Below are 21,361 nucleotides of genomic sequence, written 5' to 3' on the forward strand. Positions count from 1 at the left end.
CATTGGAGGATCGGGGTGAAGAAAGTGAGCAACTTTAAATCCTTTGGTGGTATCATTTCAGAAAATTTGTCCTGGACCCAGTACGTAAGTGCAATTATGAAGAAAGTCCGGCAGTGCCTTTACTTCCGTAGAAGTTTGCAAAGATTCGGCATGTCATCTAAAATTCTGACAAACTTCTATAGATGTGTACTGGAGAGTACATTGACTGGCTGCGTCACAGCCTGGTATGGAAACACCTGCAAAAAGTCGTGCCAACAGCCTCGTCCATCAAGGGGAAAGCCCTCTCCACCGCTGAGCACATCTACATGGGGCGCTGCCGCAGTAAAGCAGCGTCTGCCATCAAGAATCGCAAGCACCCAAGTCGCGGTCTCTCCCCGCGGCTACCATTAGGAACAGGTACACCATATATGGCGATATATATAGGTACTTCGAACTTTGAAGAGCCTCAGCCCAAAGTGTCAACTGTTTATTTCCATAATTAGATGCTGCCTGACTTGCTGAGTGTGTTACTCAAGATTTCCAGCATCTGCAGAATCTCGTGTCTCCAATTAGTTGTCACCAAGTTACACTCCACAACAAAGCAAACTTTCTTTCCCCTTCACTTCCGTTGCCTACCTGCCCACCATTGAAAATCCTTGAGGAAGTAGCATTGGGGCATGTCAGTTCCACGACTTATTGTTAAAGCCAATCAGCCCATCTAGTCTATACCACTTGCAGATAAAGCAATTCCATCAGACTAACTCCCCTTTTCTTTCCCCATTAAAATAAATAAGATTCATTTTACTTGTCACGTGCACATTGCAACATACAATTAAATGTGTCATTTTTGTCAAATCAAATCAGCGAGCATTCTGCGCGGCTGCCTACAAGTGTCATCACGCTTCTGGTGCCAAAATAAGGTGCCCGTGTTCATCCTGACCTATACATCTTTGAAATAATGGGAGTACATTGGAGCATCCAGAAAAAATCCCACGAAGTCGCAGGGATAACGTAGAAACTCCTCACAGAGAGCGGCAGGAATCGAATCCCAATCTTACAACTGGCGCTGTAAAGTGATTGTCGTGGCCACTACGTGAACGTGCCACCTCACAGATTATTTTCACTCAGGAGGCCATCCAACCATCTACTTGACTGTTCACCGGTGCAGACAATAGTACCACACCATAGCTACCCTCTCGGTGAGTGAGGGTATCCTTGTGCCGCTGAGGAAGCCCACCGGCTCTCCAAGCATCGTCGAGGCTTCTGAAAGGGCCTTGGGCTTTGCTACCACCATCCAGGGCAAACTGCCACATCTGCAGGAACATCTGCATGGTCCTGAAGACAGTCGCATGGGCTTCACCTCTGGAATTCAGCACTCTGATCCTATTCAGACCGAGGCCGTAATGCAGTCTGCAGCTGGGTGTTCCAGAGAAACCTATCCCAAGGTCTTGATTTTACACCAAGGTTAATGTGGAACCCTTTAAAATGTCTGCTTGTACTGAAGGTTTGTATACTATGTTATTTATAGCCTGTTATGCTGCTGGTGTTTAGGGCAGCAATGAATGTCCTCCATCTCGGGCGGTGTTCAGAGCTGCCTTCATCATGTCAGTAGCTTCCTCTCGGTTTTCACTACCATCAATCATACAAGCCCCAAGTGGAGACTCGGGAATACCGTCACACTCAGATGTAGAAGGATTCTTCATTGCTGTTTCCATAACAATCTTGTTTACCTGTCAGGGCTGTTAGCCCTGAGCTGGGAACTCTTAGCCTGGCCTCTACCCTGTGACCTGTTTGGCATGGGTGACCCCACCAAGAGTCAAAGCACAGGGCCCTGACTCTCCAGGTCATTGAAGCACACAAACCTCCAAACCCAATGACAAGGTTGTGGTCCTCTTGGGAGGATTAAGGCACATGGATGCTAGAAAAATGGATGGCTATGCAGGAGAGACGGGTTAGATTGAATTTAGAGTAGGTTTAAAGCCCAGCACAACATAGTGGGCCAAACGGCCCATACTGTGTTGTAGTGTTCCATGAAACACCTGCAGATAATTTGTTACGTTAAAGTTAACATTGGTTCTATCACCCAGCTGAGTGTAATAAGTGGAAAATTCCCCAGCACTGACTTATCATATCTTGAAGGCCATAAATCAAAAAAAGGGAGGATAGAAAACTTCTGAAAAATATGTAGGAAACTCGAGGGTTAATGCTTTAAGTCTTTTTCATACAAAATCCTGTCCAGGTGGCTCAACAGAATGTGTGCGTTGTCAATACATTAGTCAGACAGAAGCCTCAGCAGGTCTCACAATTCTCACTTGCACACCTCGCTCCCTTTGCATGCCACTCACGCAATCTCCCTCTTCCCCAGGGTTTCTGTTGCGTCCAATCTACCGTGGGGCTGTGCAAACCTTTGCCGCATGCTGCACCCCCCCCCCAACCCCCCCGCCATCTGACTAACTCGGTTGTCAAAGTTTTCCCGGCAGGCTGGTTGGCACAGGTGACATGGCCCGTGGCAGCTCAACAGACCCAGTGCTGGTTTCTTGTGTTCCAGCCAAATCCGAACCAACAGTTTTGACTGTAAAAATATTTGCTTTAGATATGAGGGGGATGACAGGAGGGGAGGTGGGGGGGGGGGGGGGATGCTGGAAGACACCAGGAATCACTGCAGATGTCGCAATTGGCGACGTGCCCATGAAATTAGTGTTGCTAATTCTTTTATATTTCAATTACCCAAACTGCTAAGATTATTTCAAACGAGCAAGCTTCAGTCAACGAGCAGTTGAAATAACGACTTCTGTTTATATAAAGAGATAAAGAGGGTTCGCTTTTTTTTCAAAAAAGGAAGAGGGAGACAGAAAGGGAGAAAGTGAAGTGCACGACATAAGGTAAAAGGGCAAAAACTGCTCCCTGCGTATCCGATGTTGTCCCAAGTTTTAATCTGACTCCCAGGATGAGAGCCGACATCGTAAATGTGCCTCACTGATGTGTCCACTGCTCAGAGTCCAATAAGCAGAAAATGATAACTCACCTCGTAACCCCAATCATCAGAAGGTCTCTCTATCGAGGCAGCCAGTTGGCTAGTAAATAAGCTTTTGGTATTGCTTCACGCCCAGGCGCCACCGTAGCACAGCGGTTAGCGAGAGGCTATTTACAATGGCGCCTTCCAGAGTTGGGAGTTCAATTCTTGCTCCATTCTGTAAGGAGTCTCTGTACGTGCTCCCCATGGAATGTGTGGGGATTTCCTCCCACTGTCCAAAGACGCACTGGGTAGGTTAATCAGTCGCTGTAAGTTGCCCTGTGATTAGGTTCGGGTGAATCAGGGTTGTGGGTTTGCTGGGGCGGTGTAACTCGAAGGACTGGAAGGGCCTTCTCCAATCTGTACCACTAAATAAAATAAAATATCATTCCAACTAACACTCCAATCTAGGATATCCCCAGCATCAAATGAATCTACACACAATGGTCACTTTAGTGGCTACCTCCTGTGCCTAATATTCCACGGTCAAAGTCACTCTGATCACATTTCTTCCCCCATTCTGATGTTCGGTCTGAACAACAGCTGAATCTCTTGACCATGTCTGCATGCTTTATGCACTGATTTGCTGCCACGTGATTGGCTGATTAGATAATTGCATTCATGGGCGGGTGTACATAATAAAGTGGCCACTGAGTGCCTCTCCCATCAGCAGAAGCTCTCTCTAACCAAGACGTCCACTTGGCCGGATAATAAATGTTACTGCTTCATGTCCTTTCATACCAAGACTCCAATCCACCTAAAACTTATTGTGTTTAAGTCTACCACCCCCCCAACAAATGGATCCTAAAGCCCACCATCAGGATCATGCCCTACTCTCACTGAGCAGGAAGCACAGAAACAACAACTGAAGATGAAAGCACTGCCAGAAAAGCAGGAATGCCTGTGCTGCAATTTGTTGGGCCAATTAAGAACAGTGCCCACATAGTGGGCCGGCTGGCGGTGTAGTGGCATCAGCACTGGAGTTCAAGGCAGATGGTCCAGGGTTCAAACCCAGCTGGGCCCCAACCTGGCCTGAAGAAAGACCTGGCAATCTCCTTCCATACCTTGCCACGAAACCATAGGGTCCACTTGGTCACAAAGAGTCAGACTCAACTGAACAACAAACCCACGTAGTAACTTAAAGCACCTCACCCTGTCTTGGAAAAAAGATGGGAGCTCAGCCAGGCCTAACCCAAGGGGAGCCTATGAGGAGGGCTTTGGATTGGATGGACTTTAAAAGAATGAGAGAGGATCTCATTAAAACCTACTGAATACTGTAAAGCCTACAACGGATGAAGAGAGGATGTTTTCAAATATCGGTCTCTCAGAACAGAAAAACGTCACTTTGGAATGGAGATGAGAAGGTATTTCATACACACAAGAGATTCTGCAGGTCCTGTAAATCCAGAGCAACAGACACAAAATGCTGGAGGAACTCAGCAGTCAGGCAGCATCAATGGAGGGGAATAAACAGACAATGGTTCAGGCCAAGATCATTCATTAGGACTGGGTCATGGGTCCTGATGAAGGGTCTCGACCCAAAACATTGACTGCTTTTTCCCCTCCATAGATGCTACCTGACCTGCTGAGTTCCTCCAGGTTTTTGTGAAGAGGAATTTCTTTAGCTGGGGGGTGGTGAATCTGTGGACTTCATTGCCACAGACAACTACAGAGGCCAAGTCACTGGGCGTATTTAAAACAGAGTTGGCAAGTTCTTGATTTGTAGGAGAATGAAAAGTTACAGGGAGAAGGCAGGAGAATGGGGTTGAGAGGGAAAATAAATCGGCCATGATGGAATGGTGGAGCAGACTCGATGGGCCAAAGTTTCAGGGTCTTATAATCAGAATATACATCTGAGCCAAGCCCGTCCCGTGGGGCTGAGGATGGGTTAAAGCTTTCTCAGAGACATCTATTAAGGTAAGAACAAGAGACAGCATGCTATCTCACACAGAGGACACAGATCTCTCTGACGTCACTGCCAATCTCTGGGATCAGTGAGATAACCTTTTCCCTTCAGGTGGACCAACAGGTCTTTTCTTTAATCATGGTGAGAAGGTGTTACTACCGCAGAATGATGATTCACTCCCAGGTCAGTGGGCTGATTGCTGTGTCTAATCTTATCCACGCTGGACTGCGATCGACACATTTTACTCAGTCCCCGGCCGCAGATTATTCCCATAGCCAGATCATAAAGAAACCCACTGCTTTCTAACCTCGCGGGTCCCCTTTTACAGCTGATGTCCCAGCTCAGGAGGCTTACAGCAACCATCCCCAGCCAACAGAATGAAAATAGTTGTGGCTCAGCGGGCCAGTCTCTTCTTACCTGAGTCAGAAAGTCGTGGGTTCAAGTCCCACACCAGCACAAAAACAACTCAGGCTGACACCCCAGTGAAGAAGTGCTCAGTAATTAACCCTGTAATTAGTTCTGCTCTCAGTACAGCTTGGAGAAGCCCCATTTAGTGCAGAGAGAATGCCATTTGGCTTCTCCTCCCTCTGGTCCTGGGAAGGATGCCAAGGGATGTTAACAATGCAAGTATGGATGTGACGTAACCATGACTGTGTATACTGAAACACATCAAGGCACAGTTCCGTAGTGTGAGAGAGTCCCAGCCCAGCCACCTGCGCACATCTGCCATAGAGTTACAGACAGCTACAGCGCACAAACAGGCCCTTCGGCCCAATGACTACGTGCCAACCATTAACCACAAATTCACACTGGTCCCACTTTATTTTTTTATCCACATTCTGATCCCCTCATCCCAGATTCTACAACTCACCCACACGACAGGGGCGAGGGTCTTACAGCAGTCGATCTGTCTACTAACGACTTTGGGGCGTGGGAGGACACTGGAGCATCCTGGGGAAACCTGTGTGCTCACGGGTAGGGCACAGAGGTCAGGATGGAACTCCGGTCTCCGGCTCTGCCAGCCGTACCACCGTGTCACCCACATCCACCCGTCTTCATGCAGAACGGTACAGCACAGGGACAGGGGCTCTTCAGCCCGCTAAGTCCGTGCTGACCCTGACATCCAACCTACCTTCCCGCACATGATCCACAATCCATCCATTCCCTGCATGTCCACGTGGATGCCTAAATGCCCCTGAAATGCCGCCGTTGCACCTGTTTTCAGGAACCTACCATCCTCTCACACCGAAGCCAAGCTGTCTAGTGTGTGACTTGTGTACCCTGGTAAAATGACTCCAAAATGCAGCATGGACACAGGCCATTCGGCCCAACTGGTACATGCCAACCCCAGCATCGTCCCTCTACACCCATTCAACCCATAACCCTCCAAGTCCCTTCCCTCTATGCATCTATCTAAGTGACTCTTAAAGGCTGTGTCAACAACTTCCAATGACAGCTTACTCGGGCACGGTAATGTAGTGGCCATCATAACACTTTACAGTACCAGCGACCTGGGTTCAGCTCCCGCAGAAGTTAGTACATTCTTACTATGCCTGTATGGGTTTCCTCCCACAGTCCAAAGACGCACAGGTAAGCAGGTTCATTGATCATTGTAAATTGTCCCATCACGATTAGACTGGGGCACTGCTGGGCAGTGCAGGTCGAAGGGCCGGAAGGACCTATTCAGAGTTCTATCTCAATAAAATTTTAAAAAAGGAAGTTACCACTCAGGTCTCTTTTAAACCTCTCCCCTCTTTTTGTATCTATGCCCTCTAGTTTTGCACTCACAACCCTGGAAAACGACTATGCCATCTATCCCCGGATGAGTAGATAAAGACCATGTTCAGTTGAAACAGTCTAGGATTTTGTGAGTTTTAAAAACTGACCCCCTCCCTCTTGAGAGAGGTGAACATGATAGGGGGCATACCTGAACGGACAGTCAGCGCCTTTCCCCAGGGTGACAACGGCTAATACGAGAGGACATTATTTTAATGCCACCGGAGGAAAGTAGAGGGTGAATGTCAGAGGAGGGCTTTTTTTTTAAAACACAGGGTTGGTGATAGAGGCACAAGCATCAGGGACATTTAAAAGATTATTACACAGGCACGTGGATGAAAGAAAAATGAAGGGCTAAGTGGAAGGGAAGGGCTGGACTGACCATGGAGTTGGTTAAAGAGTTAGCACAATATCCTGGGCTGAAGGGCCTGTACTGTGCTGTAATTCTATATTCCTACTCTTGGGAAAGACAAGGGTTAATTCTATTTATTTTTTTTTAAGAGTTACCATGTGGTAACAGGCTCTTCCGGTCCAACTCACCCTCGACACCCACGGGATCCATTTAACTGGCTAACCCGTGCATCTTTGGAACGTGGGAGGAATCCGGGGCAGCCTGAGGGAACCCACACTCACGCAGAGAATGCACTAACTCTTTACAGACAGCAGTGAGAACCGAACCAGGGTCGCTGGCACTGTAAAGCATTATGCTAACCTCCGCACTACTGTGTCGCCCCAGTGTGTAATATTACTACCCTGGGAAAGAAACTCTGCCAATCTGGTTGCTGGAAGGAAAATGGAAGCATGGGAAGATGAAAGGTTACAGAGAGAAGGCAGGAGAATGGGCTTGAGAAGGAAACTGGATCGGCCATGATGAGATGGCACAGATTCAATGGGCCGAATGGCCTGATTCTGTTCCTATGTCTTTGGGTCTACGATTAGATTGAAAAGGATTATTCCCAGTGAGCAGCTCATTATTACTCTGCTACGGAAGCATGGTAGAACTTGCCCCTTCTTTGAATGTCTCACTCCAATCACACATACAAAAAAAGTTTGAAGGGACAGAGTTGTTTTAACTGAGACTTCTGTGAAATAGTTTAAAGTCTGCCTTTGCACCAGAGCGTTGAAACAGTTGGAGGTCCATGCTAAATCAAAGGGATGGATCCTAGATTCTGTTATTGATAGCACTTGGTCCATGCGGTCACACGGATTGATTGAGCCAGAATTTTCCAGGAATTTCTTTTTCCCTTTTTTGGTCCTGTTTTTTTTTCCTCTCTCTGTAAATATTTCCCCTCTCCCAGGAGAGGGTGTGGAACTGGATCAGGACTGGGAAAATTATGTTCCGTCACGCTAGCCTGATTGGGAGAGGAAGGTCTGAGAGAGGGCCGCATCTTGCCTCAATCGCAACGTTGCTATTTTCCTTCCAGGATAAGTCAGCTGAGTCCAGTAGAGCGGGTTCAAAAGTCAAAGGTTTAATTTAGAGAATAGTAAGATAAAAATGGAAACGTCAACTGTCTATTCCTTTCCGTAGATGCTGCCTGACCTGCTGAGTTCCTCCAGCATTTTGAGCATCGTTCTCCCCGTGACCGCGTGGGTTTCCTCCAGGTGCTCTGGTTTCCTCCCACAGTCCAAAGATGTACCGGTTGGAAGGTTAATTGGTCATTATAAATTGTCCTGAGATTAGACAGGGATTAAATCGAGGTTGCTGGGTGGTGTGGTTCCAAGGGCTGGAAGGGCCTATTCAGCGAGTTGCCTCAATAAATACATAAATAAACACTACTCCAACACACAAAATGCTGGCGGAACACAGTAAGTCAGGCAGCATCTGTGGAGAGATATAAACAGGCAATCTTTCAGACCAAGATCCTTCAGAAGGACTCCAGACCTGATGCAGGCTGAGACCCTTCATCAGAGCTCACGACCTGCAGAAGGGCCTCAGCCCAAAACAGTGACTCTCCATTCCTCTCCACAGATGCTGCCTGACCTGCTGAGTTCCTCCGGCATTTTGTGTCTTTAATGCGTGGATAATTGTAGACTATTTCTGCACACAAAATGCAGGAGGAACTCAGCAGGTCAGGCAGCATCTACAGGCAGAAACAGGGCCTTCGTCTGGACTGCGAGATAGTGAGGAGAGAGGCAGTAAAAATAGGTGAAGGGAAGGGGGTGGAGGAAGAAGCTGGCAAGCGATAGGCGGATCCAGGTGAGGGGGGAGTCATAGGCTGATGGAGGAGGGGAGGGTAGAAAAGTTAATGGAGGACGGAAGGTGACAAGTGGACGCAACGTAGCACAGAGGACAGTGCAACTAGACTGCTTCTCCTCCCTAAGAGTAAAAAGTACAAAAGGTATGAAACAGGGAACGACTGCAATTTTCTGCAGTCTTTCTATTCTTCTTTGGAATGTAACATTACACAATGCTTCCTCCCCCCCCCCATCAACACACCCCGAGCCTATCAAACCCAACCCACTGTCAGTCAATGGGAAAAGTGGCTGCTCATTTGGAAAATTGCTCTTGAATACTCTCCTCCCATCCAGAATAAGAATCAAATCAAGTTTAATTATCATTCAAACCATACATAGGTACAATTGAACGAGACAGCGTTCCTCTGGGGCCAAGGTGTAGCAAGCAAACTTAAAAATAATGAGAAACATTCAGAAAAACGAGCAGCCTAATTTAAAATAGTGAGTAAAAGGAAGCATATTCACTCGAAAAGGTCCAAGACCCCGAGCAACAGTGCCCGGCTATCGATGGTCTTCTCCCGGCAGTGTGCAGACGCGCCAATCCAGCCTGTCATTCCACCGCTCGAGCACAGGAGGGCAGCACCGACGGGAGGCCAGACCGCAGCCGAGCACGGACACCATGCTGGAGCACTTCCGCGTCTCTCGCCTGGTCTGCAGCAGCACGGAAGCCCGAGGCTTGAGAGCTAGTGCTCACTGCAACCGAGACTGCACAGCTCCCATGTTGTCCGTCCCTTTAGAAAGGTTATTGAGACCTAGGGGAGTCCACAGCAATGGAGTGCTGTAGCCACCAACAATATGATAGATATAATTTATTATTCAATACAGGAACTGCAGCAATTGGCCAAACTGGGAGAAAACTATCCACAAGAGTCCGTGAACATCAACTGGCTGTAAAGAGGCACGACCAACTCTCCCTAGTCTCTATCCATGAAGGTCGAGAGCAGCACTGAGCGAACACGCGGCATGCTAGAGAGTTCCTAGAAGTGTGGCGTTCCGCGGAGAATTCTGTAAACAAGCACATGGACCGCGATCCTACTTATGAGCCGGCGCAGGCAAAATTTCAGACCACAACGCACGAAGTTCGCCGCGCAGCCGAACGGCGATGAGATCTCCTCACCACATCCCAACTGAACTTCCGGACTGTCCGATCAGCTGATTGAAAAGTATACGAGGGCCGAGCCCTCAATCAACAAGTACATACCACAATCAACCGCGCACTGGCGACGTCTCTTTGCAAGGTAACGAAACGTTTGCAAGCAAATTACCAAAATCAGAGAACTCAACCCAACTACATACATACCAAGGAATTTAAAGTTGCTGACCCTCTCTACACTGATCCCCCGATGAGAACTGGCTCATGGACCCTGGGTTTCCTCCTCCTGGTCAATAATCATCACCTTCATCTTGCTGACAGAGTGAGAGGCTGTGGTCATGGGTCCAGCAGTAAGTGCCATTTTGACTTTCTTAGAAGTTTCCAAAGATTCGGCATGTCATCCAAAACCTTTGACAAACTTCTATAGATGTGTAGTGGAGACTGGCTGCATCACCGCCTGGTATGGAAACACCAATGTGCTGGGAAAGCCTTTAAAAAGTAGTGGATGCCGCCCAGTCCAGCAGGGGTAAAGCCCTCCCCACCAATCTGTCGCAGGAAAGCAGCACCCATCGAGGTCCACGGTCCCTTCTCCCTGCTGCCATCAGAGGCGCAGGAGCCTCAGGACTCATGACATCACGTTCCGCAAAAATCATCACCCCCTCAACCATCGGGCTCTTGAACCAGTGGGGATAACTTCACTCATCCCATCACTGAAGTGTTCCATAACCTATAGACTCACTTTCAAGGACTGCTTATCTCACATTCTCAATATTTTGTTTATTTAATATTAATGTTATTTTTGTATTTGCACAGCTTGTTGTCTTTTGCACATTGATGGATTGTCCATCTGTTGGATATGGTCTTTCATTGATTCTATTGTTTCTTGTACCTACTCTGAATGCACGCAAGAAAATGAATCTCGCGGTGGTATGTAGAGACATAAGTGTACTTTGATAATAAATTTACTTTGAATTTTGAAAAGAGGATGCTGTCCAAGTTGCATGCCATCTTGGACAATGTCTCCCATCCACTCCATAATGTACTGGTTAGGCCCAGGAGTACGTTCAGCCAGAGACCCATTCTACCGAGATCTAACATTGAGCGTCATAGGAAGTCATTCCTACCTGTGGCCATCAAACTTTACAACTCCTCCCTCGGAGGGTCAGACACCCTGAGCCAATAGACTGGTTCTGGACTTATTTCCACTTGAAATAATTTACTTATTATTATTTAATTATTTGTGGTTTTATATTGCTATATTTCTACTATTCTTGGTTGGTGCGACTGTAACAAAACCCAATTTCCCTCGGGATCAATAAAGTATGTCTGTCTGTCTGAATCCTGTTGCACTTCACCAACATGATACATGCAAATGTATGTGGTGAATAAAGATGACCTTTGATAACAAGAATCCTAAACTTGGTCAAATGCTCCAAAGCACTTCACAGCAACACACCCAACAAAATCCCCCACTGATTCTCAGGAGATTATCAACACAGGTGAAAGAGGTAAGATTAAAGGAATGTCTTAGAGGAGGGGAGAATTCCAGAGGTTGGGCCAGTGATGAAAAGCAGGACTCCTGACAGGTCAGAGTACATGGAGCAAAACACTGTGGCCTCGGAGGTGATTCAGTCCAGCTAAAGAATCACAAACTGTGCTCAAAGAGGAAACCTGGACATGGTTAATATTCCCAGAAAGATTAGACTGAGGTCACTACTACTGTTCTCTTGTCTACACCGCTCGCTGAATCAGTAAAGCAGTCGACATAATCAAAGACCCCAGCAGTTCCAGATATTCTCTTTTCTCCCCTCTCCCATTGGGCAGAAGATACAAAGTCCGGACAGCACATACCATCAGGCTCAAGGACAGCTTCTACCCCACTGCTATCAGACCGCTGAACATTTCTCTGATACAATAAATCGGGCTCTTGACCTCACAATCTACCTCATTGTGATCTTGCTGTTTACCTGCACTTCCCCTGTAGCTGTTACACTTTATAATGCACTGTTATTGTTTAACCGTGTTAGCGGAGTGGTTAGCGTAACGCTATTACAGCACCAGCGACCTGGGTTCAACTCTGCCGCTGTCCGTAAGGAGTTCTCATGACCGCGTGGGTTTCCTCCTACATTCCAAAGACACACCGGTTAGTCAGGATTAGTGACTCGTGAGCGTGCTATGTAGGCCCCAGCGGAATGGTGACATTTGTGGGCTGCTCCCGGAACGCAAGACCATAAGATACAGGAACAGATTTGGGCCATTTGGCCCAGCAAGTCTGCCCCAACCTCCTGCCTTCTCTCTGTGACATCCTCACCGACACAAACTATGCATTTCACTGTGGGTTGTGATATATGTGTGAGAACACAAGTTAATCTAGCTCAATGCACTGTGTGATGAACTGATTTGTATGAACAGCATGCAGGGCAAGCTTTTCACCGTATCTTGGTGCTTGGGACAATAATAGGCCAATATCAACTGGAATACTCAGCTTGCAAAAAGACTAAAGCTTCAACCCGACCTCCTACATGCTATGCCACCAATAGAAGACCAAGTCAAAGAAGGATACGAGGCTATTCAGCCCATCGTGCTTGTGGCAACTCTGAACAAACCACCATTTTTTTTCTCCACCACTTACACTGTTTATATAACTCATATACAGGTAGTCCCCGAGTTACGAACGTCCGACTTATGGACAACTCGTACTTACGAACCGAGGAAGGAGAACGCCGTCTGCCATTTTAAGTCATTGCCGTTGACACTGTGTTGAGTGTTTAACTTTGTATTTGGCTTAAATTTTTCTTAGTAAGATTCACCCTGACCCCGCCTGCTCCCCCCCTCCCGTTCCGGTCGGCTGGTGGCGCAGTGAGATCAGCACCGGGCTGGAGAACGGAGTTTCACAAGTTCGATCCAGTGACAGACTGCTCCCGTGCCGGGTTGATGTCGATCCAGTGACTCCGTACCATCCGAGCTGGGTTGATGTCGAGCTCACAACTCGACCTCGTAAAAAAAACTGCCAATTCCAGTTTAAATTCCCATGCGGAATATTGTGGATGATCAAACACCCAAACCCAGCACAGCCCCCACTTGTCCCATTTGGCCTGTCTCCTTGCGGTGGTCCTTAGGACCCAGCGGACCTCGGGAGCCGGCAAAGCTCGGGAGCCGCCATCCGCGGTGTTTCTGTTCCATTGACGGGAAGCGATTGCGATTGAAAATAAAGTGGAAATAATAAAGCGTTTGGAAAGAGGTGAAATGCCATCGGTCACTGGAAAAGCATTAGGCTTCAGTCGGTCAACGATTGGAACAATTTTAAAGGATAACGGATAAAGTGAGAATAATGGAGCATTTGAAAGGCGCTGCCCCGATGAAAGCTACAATTATTACTAAGCAACGCAGTGGTTTAATTATTGGAATACATACATTTCTTAAGTGTTTTATATGCATAGAAAGGTAAAATATATACTACATACTAAGACAAACATTTGACTAACTGACGCTAAATAATACCGGAAGTACTTGTTCCGATTTACGTACAAACCCGACTTAAAGACGGACTCAGGAATGGAACTCGTACGTAACCCGGGGACTGCCTGTAATTGCCCTGGTGTGGTGGTGGAGGCAGAAACAATAGGGGTTTTTAAAGAGGTGTTTAGTTAGGCACATGACTGTGGGGAAAGGTGGCCTGTCGATGACTAATTGGTTCAGCACAACATTGTAGGCCGAAGGGCCTGTTCCTCCGATGTACTGTTCTGTGGTCTGTGACTTTGCTTCCACACCCTACACATCGGGCTCACAATAAATCGCTCAATTAAAAATGTTTTCCTCACTCGCCTTTTTTGGTCATCGTCATTAACCTGCGCCCCACTCTCCTCCTGGCTTCTTCCCACCAAAGCTGCCCCACCCACCCCCACCCCCCCACTGCTGCTCAGGAACAGGGGAGAGGGGATCTGCCTGAAAGCATATCAAAATAAAAAAAAGACCTTGAAATGGCGCTGAGGTACCTCAGCCAATGCCTGGTGGATTTGCCCACAAGCCCACTATTTTTGCAGATGAAATTAAAATGGCTTATCAGTGTGGCTAAACTAGCAGCGAGGGATTTCCGATGAATGCGTCAGGCATCATCACCATTGTCCAAGTGTCATTACAGGGTTTATAAATTATTAACAGGGAACATCCAGGGGTGGTCATGAGGGTTAAATATTCAGAAACTAAGTGTCACTTTCCACTGAATTCCCCTCCCAATGGGTTACCACTTTGCAACATGTCTCCAGGGGCTGGCGTTCAGGCTAGAATACTTAGCCAGATGCTCCCATTCCCAGGAATTTAATTCTGCTCCAGTCACGTCCATCACGGCACAGACTGGGAATAGAATCGTCACCGATAGCCACTAATACCTCAGCTACATCTTACTCCACTGTCTCATCATCCCAACAACAGTCTACTTCCCTCCGCACAATCCCCTCACCAACACCCCACTTTCCTGTCCATTACTTCACAGACGCCCTTCTCCATAAGATATAGGAGCAGAATCAGGCTATTAGCCCCATTGAGTCTGCCCTGCCATCCCTCTAAACCCCATTCTCCTGCATTCTCTCTGCAACCTTTGACGCTTTAGTAATCAAGAAATTATCAAAATCCCTTTTAAATAAACCCAAATGACTTGGCCTCCACTGTATTTAAGCAATAAATTCCACAGGTTTGCTACCCTCTGGCTCTCCCTCCAATTAATTGTGCCTCTATTACCCCACATCCCACTCCTCGCACTCCCCCCCCCCATCAACAACCCACTATAGTCAACTTTGCTCGCTTATTGAGACCAATTCCATGTCCAATCCATTCCCTGCCCAACATACACTCTCCTCCATCGATGCTACCACCAACAAAATACTCACTAACCCCCACCACCCCGCCTCCAAGTCTATGACCCTTTGCACTGGGACAACCGGTCCCTCCCACACCTGCTTATCGAGATTTCCCTCCTGCCTCCTGAATTTTACAAAGAGCTTTCCACCACCAGAAAGTTTTGCCCACAGAACCTACTTCAGAAACCACTCCGCCTCAGAACATCTCTTAGCAGCCTCAAAATATACTCTAATCTTTCCCTGCTCAGCCAAGCAGATACATTCAGACATAAACACACACACATACGTCATTGTACGAACACAGAGCAAAGACACACGAAATGCTGGCAGAACTCAGCAGGTGAGGCAGCATCCATGGAGAGGAATAAAGAGTCGACATTTCAGACCAAGACCCTTCATCAGGACTGGAAAGGAAGGTGGAAGAAGCCGGAATAAGGGAGGAGAAGGTGGTGGATTGCAAACTGGTAGATAATAAGGTTCTCAGCCCGAAATGTCAACTATTTATTCACTTCCACAGATGCCGCATGACGTGCTGAGTTTCCCCAGCGTTTCATGTGTGTTGCTCAAGATGTCCAGCATCTGCAGAATCTCCCATGTCTATGAAGAGCAAAGACAATTCACTGGGATGGTGCCTGGGCAGGAAGACTTTAGTTCTGGGAAGAGATTGGATAGGCTGGTCTTGTTTTCTCTAGAGCGACCGAGGCTGAGGGATGATCTGACAGCATATAAAATTACGACAGACAAAGATTGGGTAGAAGGGATATCTAAAACAAGATGGCATAGGTTTAAGGTGAGAAGAAGGGGTTTTAAGGGGACAAAAGAGTGGTTGATATCTGGACTGCACTATCACTCTTGGGCAAGGTGTAGCACGAGCTCAGCCTGCCCTGATCAGGGTCACAAGAAGCCATGGGAGCAGCTGGAGCACATCAACAAGTCCTGGTTATGTGACCACTGACACCAGGCAGACAATCTCTGAAGAGTATTGATAATGGCTGCGGTCACCCATCTTGTAAAGACACTGCCCAGAAGAAGGAAATGGCAAACCATTTCTAAGAAAAATTTGCCAAGAACAATCATGATCACCCACGTCATACGACATGGCACATACAAATGAACGCTTAAGAGACAGTTAGAAAGACACTTAAATAAGCTAGCGCAATACACACAAAATACTGGAAGAACTCTGCAGGTCAGGCAGCGTCTACGGAAATGAATACTCGATGTTTTGTGCCAAGGCCCTTCTTCAGGACTGGAAAGAAATGGAAAAGATGACAAAATAGAAAGGTGAGGGGGGGGGCGGGAAGGTTCAATTCCCACCACTGACTGTAAGGAGTTCGTACGTTCTCCCTGCGACCACAGGATTTTCCTCCCACAGTCCAAAATTGTACAGATTAGGGTTAGTGATTTGCAGTTAATTGGTCACATGGGTGTAATTGGGCAGTAAAGGTGCATTGGGCTGGAAGGGCCTGGTATCATGCTGTATCAATCAATCAATCAATCAATCAATAAATAAAATGGAAGAATGTGGCCCTAATGCAGCCAGAAGGGGTTCATGTGAATGGTCAAACAGGTGGGGCCCATTTACTTAGCAATACAGTGCAGTGTAGGCCCTTCAAGCCATGCTGCCCCAGTAACCCACACCAATCCTGATTAACCCTAATTTAATCACGGAAAGATTTACAACAGCCAATTAACCTACCCGGTACATCTTTGGACTGTGGGAGGAAACCAGAGGACCTGGGGGAAAACCCACACATACCACGGGGTGGACGTACGGAGACTCTTTATAGACGGCAGTGGAATTGAACCCCAAACTCCGGAAAGCTGTGAGCTGTAACTGCGTCGCACTAACCGCTACCCTACCGTGGCACCAATTTATGTGCTATAGAACCTGACGAGTGGAAATAATAAACGTAAAGATCAGCATGAATTTGTTCATTAGCCTACATATATACCACATCATTTCTGGATATTGTCTGTATATCACACTAATATACACACATAATAAATTACACATACATGCATTCATTTTTGTGTACACACACAGCCGGAGCTGCTCAGTTCTGCTTGGTGAAAGGTTTTCATTCCCAAGTCAAAAGTAGAATAAATTCTAAGTGTAACAGGAAAAAAATCAGCAAAGTCAAAAAAAAAAATGTTTTCTGAAAATAAGCAGCACCCACACACCACACTTCTCAGTTCAATGGTGCGGCAGTATTGCTAACACAGACGAGCTCTTCCAGAACGCTTGTTCCTGTCTGCACGCCCCCACCCCCCACCTTATCCCCCCCCCCCACTTCACCGCTGAATCTTCCTCACAAACACACAGCGTCAACAAGGGATGTGTGACAATTAAAACAAAATAAAACATTTCTGAGCAGGGCCTGGGTTCAGAGCGAGTGACAGATGGTAACCAGGGTCACTCTGCATTGAGAATCTAAAAAGCAGCTCAAAGCCCTGAACAAAAAAAACAGGACATCCCCACTCACAATCTGTCGTGCTGCAGCAGCAGACGTCCTGTCATTCAGCATGGCCTCGTTTCACCATCAAATTAATACGCATTATACAATATTCGCAGCCACACAACCGGGGCTGCCTGAATATTCTTCATATGCCTCCCTGCCCGATCTGCCGACGGCAGCCACTCTCTCGCTGGTCTCGACGAGAACAGAAGTAACAGAAACAGGAGTACACTACAGAGCCTCTCGAGGCTGCTATGCCATTCACTAAGATCACTGCCGATCTGTTCTCCAATTTCCCTGTGTAAACCCTCGACTCTAATGCATCCAGAAATCTATCCAAGCCTTGAAAGCTTTCTACGGCACCGTCTCCTCACCTCTCTATTGTAGGGGCTCTGAAAGGGCGATGAACAGAAGGAAATTCCTCCTCATCTCCCCTTAATTTGAACTATGCCTCTCTGTTCCACATTCCCCCGTGATGAGAAGACACCCTCTCAGCATCTAATCTTCCACGACCCCTAAGAAATGCCAGCTCTACACTCAGTGGCCATTTATTAGGTACGCCTGTACACCAGCTCGTTAATGCAAATATCTAATTAGCCAATCACGTGGCAGCAACTCATGCAGAGGTGGTCAAGAGGTTCAGTTGTTGTTCAGACCAAACAGAATGGGGGAAGAAGTGTGATCTCAGTGACTTTGACCGCGGAATGACTGTTGGTGCCAGGCGGGGTGGTTTGAGTATCTCAGAAACCGCTGGCCACCTGCGATTTGCACAGACAACAGTTTCTAGAGTTTACACGGGATGGTGTTAAAAACAAAATAACATCCAGTGAGCCAGCAGTTCTGTCAGCATCTCCGAATGTCGAGCCTTGAAGTGGATGGGCTACAGCAGCAGAATAATACTCAGTGGCCACTTTATTAGGTACAGGAGGTGTCTAAATAAAATGATGACTGAGTGTACATTTCTAAACTCCAATGAATAGAGGTCCCAACTTACTCAATTGTCCATCAGAAAACAACTTGCTCCAAAAAGGTGGGATTTTCCGAAGGCCAGCCCTTTCAATTCCACTTCCCATTCCCATTCTGACATATCAGTCCATGGCCTCCTCTACTGCCATGATGAGGCCACACTCGGGTTGGAGGAGCAACACCTCATAATCTCCAATCAGCTGAATGAAAAGTATACAAAGGCCAAGCATTCGGAGGACACACTATAATCAACAGCACACTGACGACAACTCCTCGCATGGTGACAAAACGTTTTTAAGTAATTTGCCAAGATTGGAGAACAGCTCAGTCCAACCAGCAACCACCTGAGATACACGTTTTCCAAATTATTTCCACCCTCATACCCCGCCTAGGTAGCCTCCAACTTGACAGCATGAACTTCGATAAACTTCCAAGTCAGGTGGGCAAGAAAAGTCCTGGGTGAGGAGGTGAGAATTTTCCCCATACGCCGACTTCAACTGAAGCAGAGTGGAGTAAAGCCACTGCCTCACAGGTCCGGAGACCCAGGTTCAATTCTGCCCTTGGGTATTAACTGTATGGAGTTTGCCTGCTCTCCCCGTGACCTTTCAGGCAATGCCTCAAAAGGCTGCATCGATCATTAAAGAACCCCATCACCCAGGACATGCCCTCTTCTCATTCCTACCATCAAGGTCCGAAGACACACACTCAACATCTTAGGAACACCTTCTTCCCCTCCGCCATTGGATTTCTGAATGGACAATGAACCCATGAACCCTACCTCACTATTCTTTGCTCTCTTTTTGCACTACTTATTTAAGTTTATATATATCTTATTGTAAGTTATAGTTTTTATTATTATGTATTGCAATGTACAGCTGCTGCAAAATAAAAAATTTCACAATGCATACCAGTGATATTAAACCTGATTCTGATTGTGGGGTTCTCCAGCTTGCTCCTACATCCCAGAGGCCTGCTGGTGGTTAACGGATACTGTAGATGACCAGTCAGGGTACAGGGAAATAAGGAGAATAGGATTGGATGGGATTGTTCTGCCGGGAGCTGGTACAGATCCGATGGGCTGAAGGGCATCCTGTTCCATAACAAGTAAGTTAGTTCTTCTAGCTTCATAAACTACTGCACTGTGATTTCAACTTTATCATAGAGCATTCCAAAAATACAGAAACAGGCCCATCTAACCCGTGCCAAACTAATTCTGCCTACTCCCAATGTCTCACATCTGGACCATAGCCCTCCAAACCCCTCCCATCCATGTACCTATCCAAAATTCTCTTAAATGTTGAAATTGAAGTCACATCCACCACTTCCACTGGCAGCCTGTACCGTACTCTCGCCATTCTCTGAATGAAGAGCCCTCTCAAGTTCCCCTTGAATGTTTCACCCATCACCCTTAACATATGATCTCTAGTTCTAGTCTCACCCAATCTCAATGGAAATAGTCTGCTTGCTTTTACCCTATCTACACCCCTCATAATTTGTATGCCTCTATTTTTCCGTTATTCTCCTACACTTCAGGAAATAAAGTCCTAACCTATTGAACCTTTGGTCTCGCTTGATGGCGCAATAATATCAGCGCCGGACTCCGGAGCGAAGGTTCCCGAGTTCGAATCCAAGGCGGGTTGAGCGTCAAGATAGCAACCCGGCCTCGTAAAAACAAGAATAGCTTGCTACGGAAACACCGTCATGACGGTGCCCCAATAACTCCACTGCCGAGTTAAGGGCTATTCTTCTTCTTCTTCTATTCAACCTTTCCATATAACTCAAGGCCACAAGCCCTGGCAACATCCTTGTAAATACCCTCTGCACTCTTTCAAGCTTATTAATATCTCTCCTGTAGGTAGGTGACCAGAACTGCACACAGTACTATAAATTAGGCCTCACCAACATCCTATAACTTGATAATATCTCAACTCTTGTACCTAATTGCAACACAAACAATTTCTGGAGGAGCTAAGCAGATCAGGCAGCATCTATGGAAATGAATAACAGTCGACATTTTGGGCGAGACCCTTCATTGGAGGGTGGGGGGGGGGATGAAGTAAGAAGTCGAAAGATGATAGATGGAAAAGGCATTGGGTTGGAGAAGTAGGAACCTGACCGAAAGAGAGTGGACCTTGGGAGAAAGGAAAAGAGGAGGGACACCAGGGGGAGGTGATAGGCAGGTGAGGAGAAGAGGTAAAAGGCCAGAGTGAGGAAATGAAGAAGAGGGAAGGGAGAGTGGAAAAAATATTGCTGGAAGTTGGAGAAAGCAATGTTCATGCCATCAAGTTGGAGGCTACCCAGACAGAATATGAGGTGTTGCTTCCCCACCCTGAGAACAGCCTCATTGTGGCAGAAGAGAAGGCCATGGACTGATATATCAGAACAGGAATGGGGATGGGAAGTAAAATGGTTGGCCACCAGGAAATTCTGCTTTTTGTGAATGGAACCGAAGTGCTCGACAAAGCAGTTCCCCCAATCTACAGCAGGTCCCACCAGTGTAGAGGAGGCTGCATCAGCAGCAACTTAAGAAGGCTCTTTCTACTGTATTAGTGATATCAGGGAGGAATCCCTACACCACCAGACAGAACTGACAAAAAAAATCTCCAGTTATTTCTGTAAAATGAGTGCACTGCTTTATTTTTGACATCTGCTGAAAAGGCAGATGTTTTGGCACATCATCAGCTTAGCTTGTGAGAATTCACAGGTGTCTTTTCGTTATCTCAGCCCTTGTAAAATCCTATCCTAATGCCAGGGAGAGAGATGGAATGCCTTCTATCAACTTCAACAATAGAATCGTCAGGAGTGGATTGGCATTTAGCTTATGTTCTTGGGTACATAGGTCACTTGCATGACATAATTTCTTATTTATTTAGAGCAAGGGTTCCCAACTTTCTTTATATGCCATGGACCAATACCACTAAGCAAGGGGTTCATGGACCCCCCTTTGCTGGGAACCCCTGGTTAAGAGATACAGGACGGTAACAGGCCCTTCTGGCCAACAAGCCCACACCACACAATTAGGCCCAAGTGACCAATTCATCCACTAACCCCTCAGGTCTTTAGATTGTGGGAGGAAAC

At 46.9% G+C, this 21,361-nt stretch overlaps 1 protein-coding gene across 9 annotated transcripts in view; it reads right to left on the minus strand.

Moving 5' to 3' along the window:
* Positions 1-21,361, minus strand: part of LOC140736197 (protein CBFA2T2-like) — a 189,594-nt gene that overhangs the window by 110,368 nt on the left and 57,865 nt on the right. Inside the window, exon 1 of one of the 9 annotated variants that reach the window (XM_073062109.1) lies at positions 17,345-17,443. The exons of the other annotated variants lie outside the window; for them this stretch is intronic. The gene's annotated coding sequence lies outside the window, so the exon portion shown is untranslated. Of the gene's footprint in view, positions 1-17,344; positions 17,444-21,361 lie in introns of those variants that run through there. 9 annotated transcript variants of the gene reach the window in all.

Source organism: Hemitrygon akajei, chromosome 11 (genome assembly GCF_048418815.1).
Source record: "Hemitrygon akajei chromosome 11, sHemAka1.3, whole genome shotgun sequence".
NCBI classification, from domain to species: Eukaryota; Metazoa; Chordata; class Chondrichthyes; order Myliobatiformes; family Dasyatidae; genus Hemitrygon; species Hemitrygon akajei.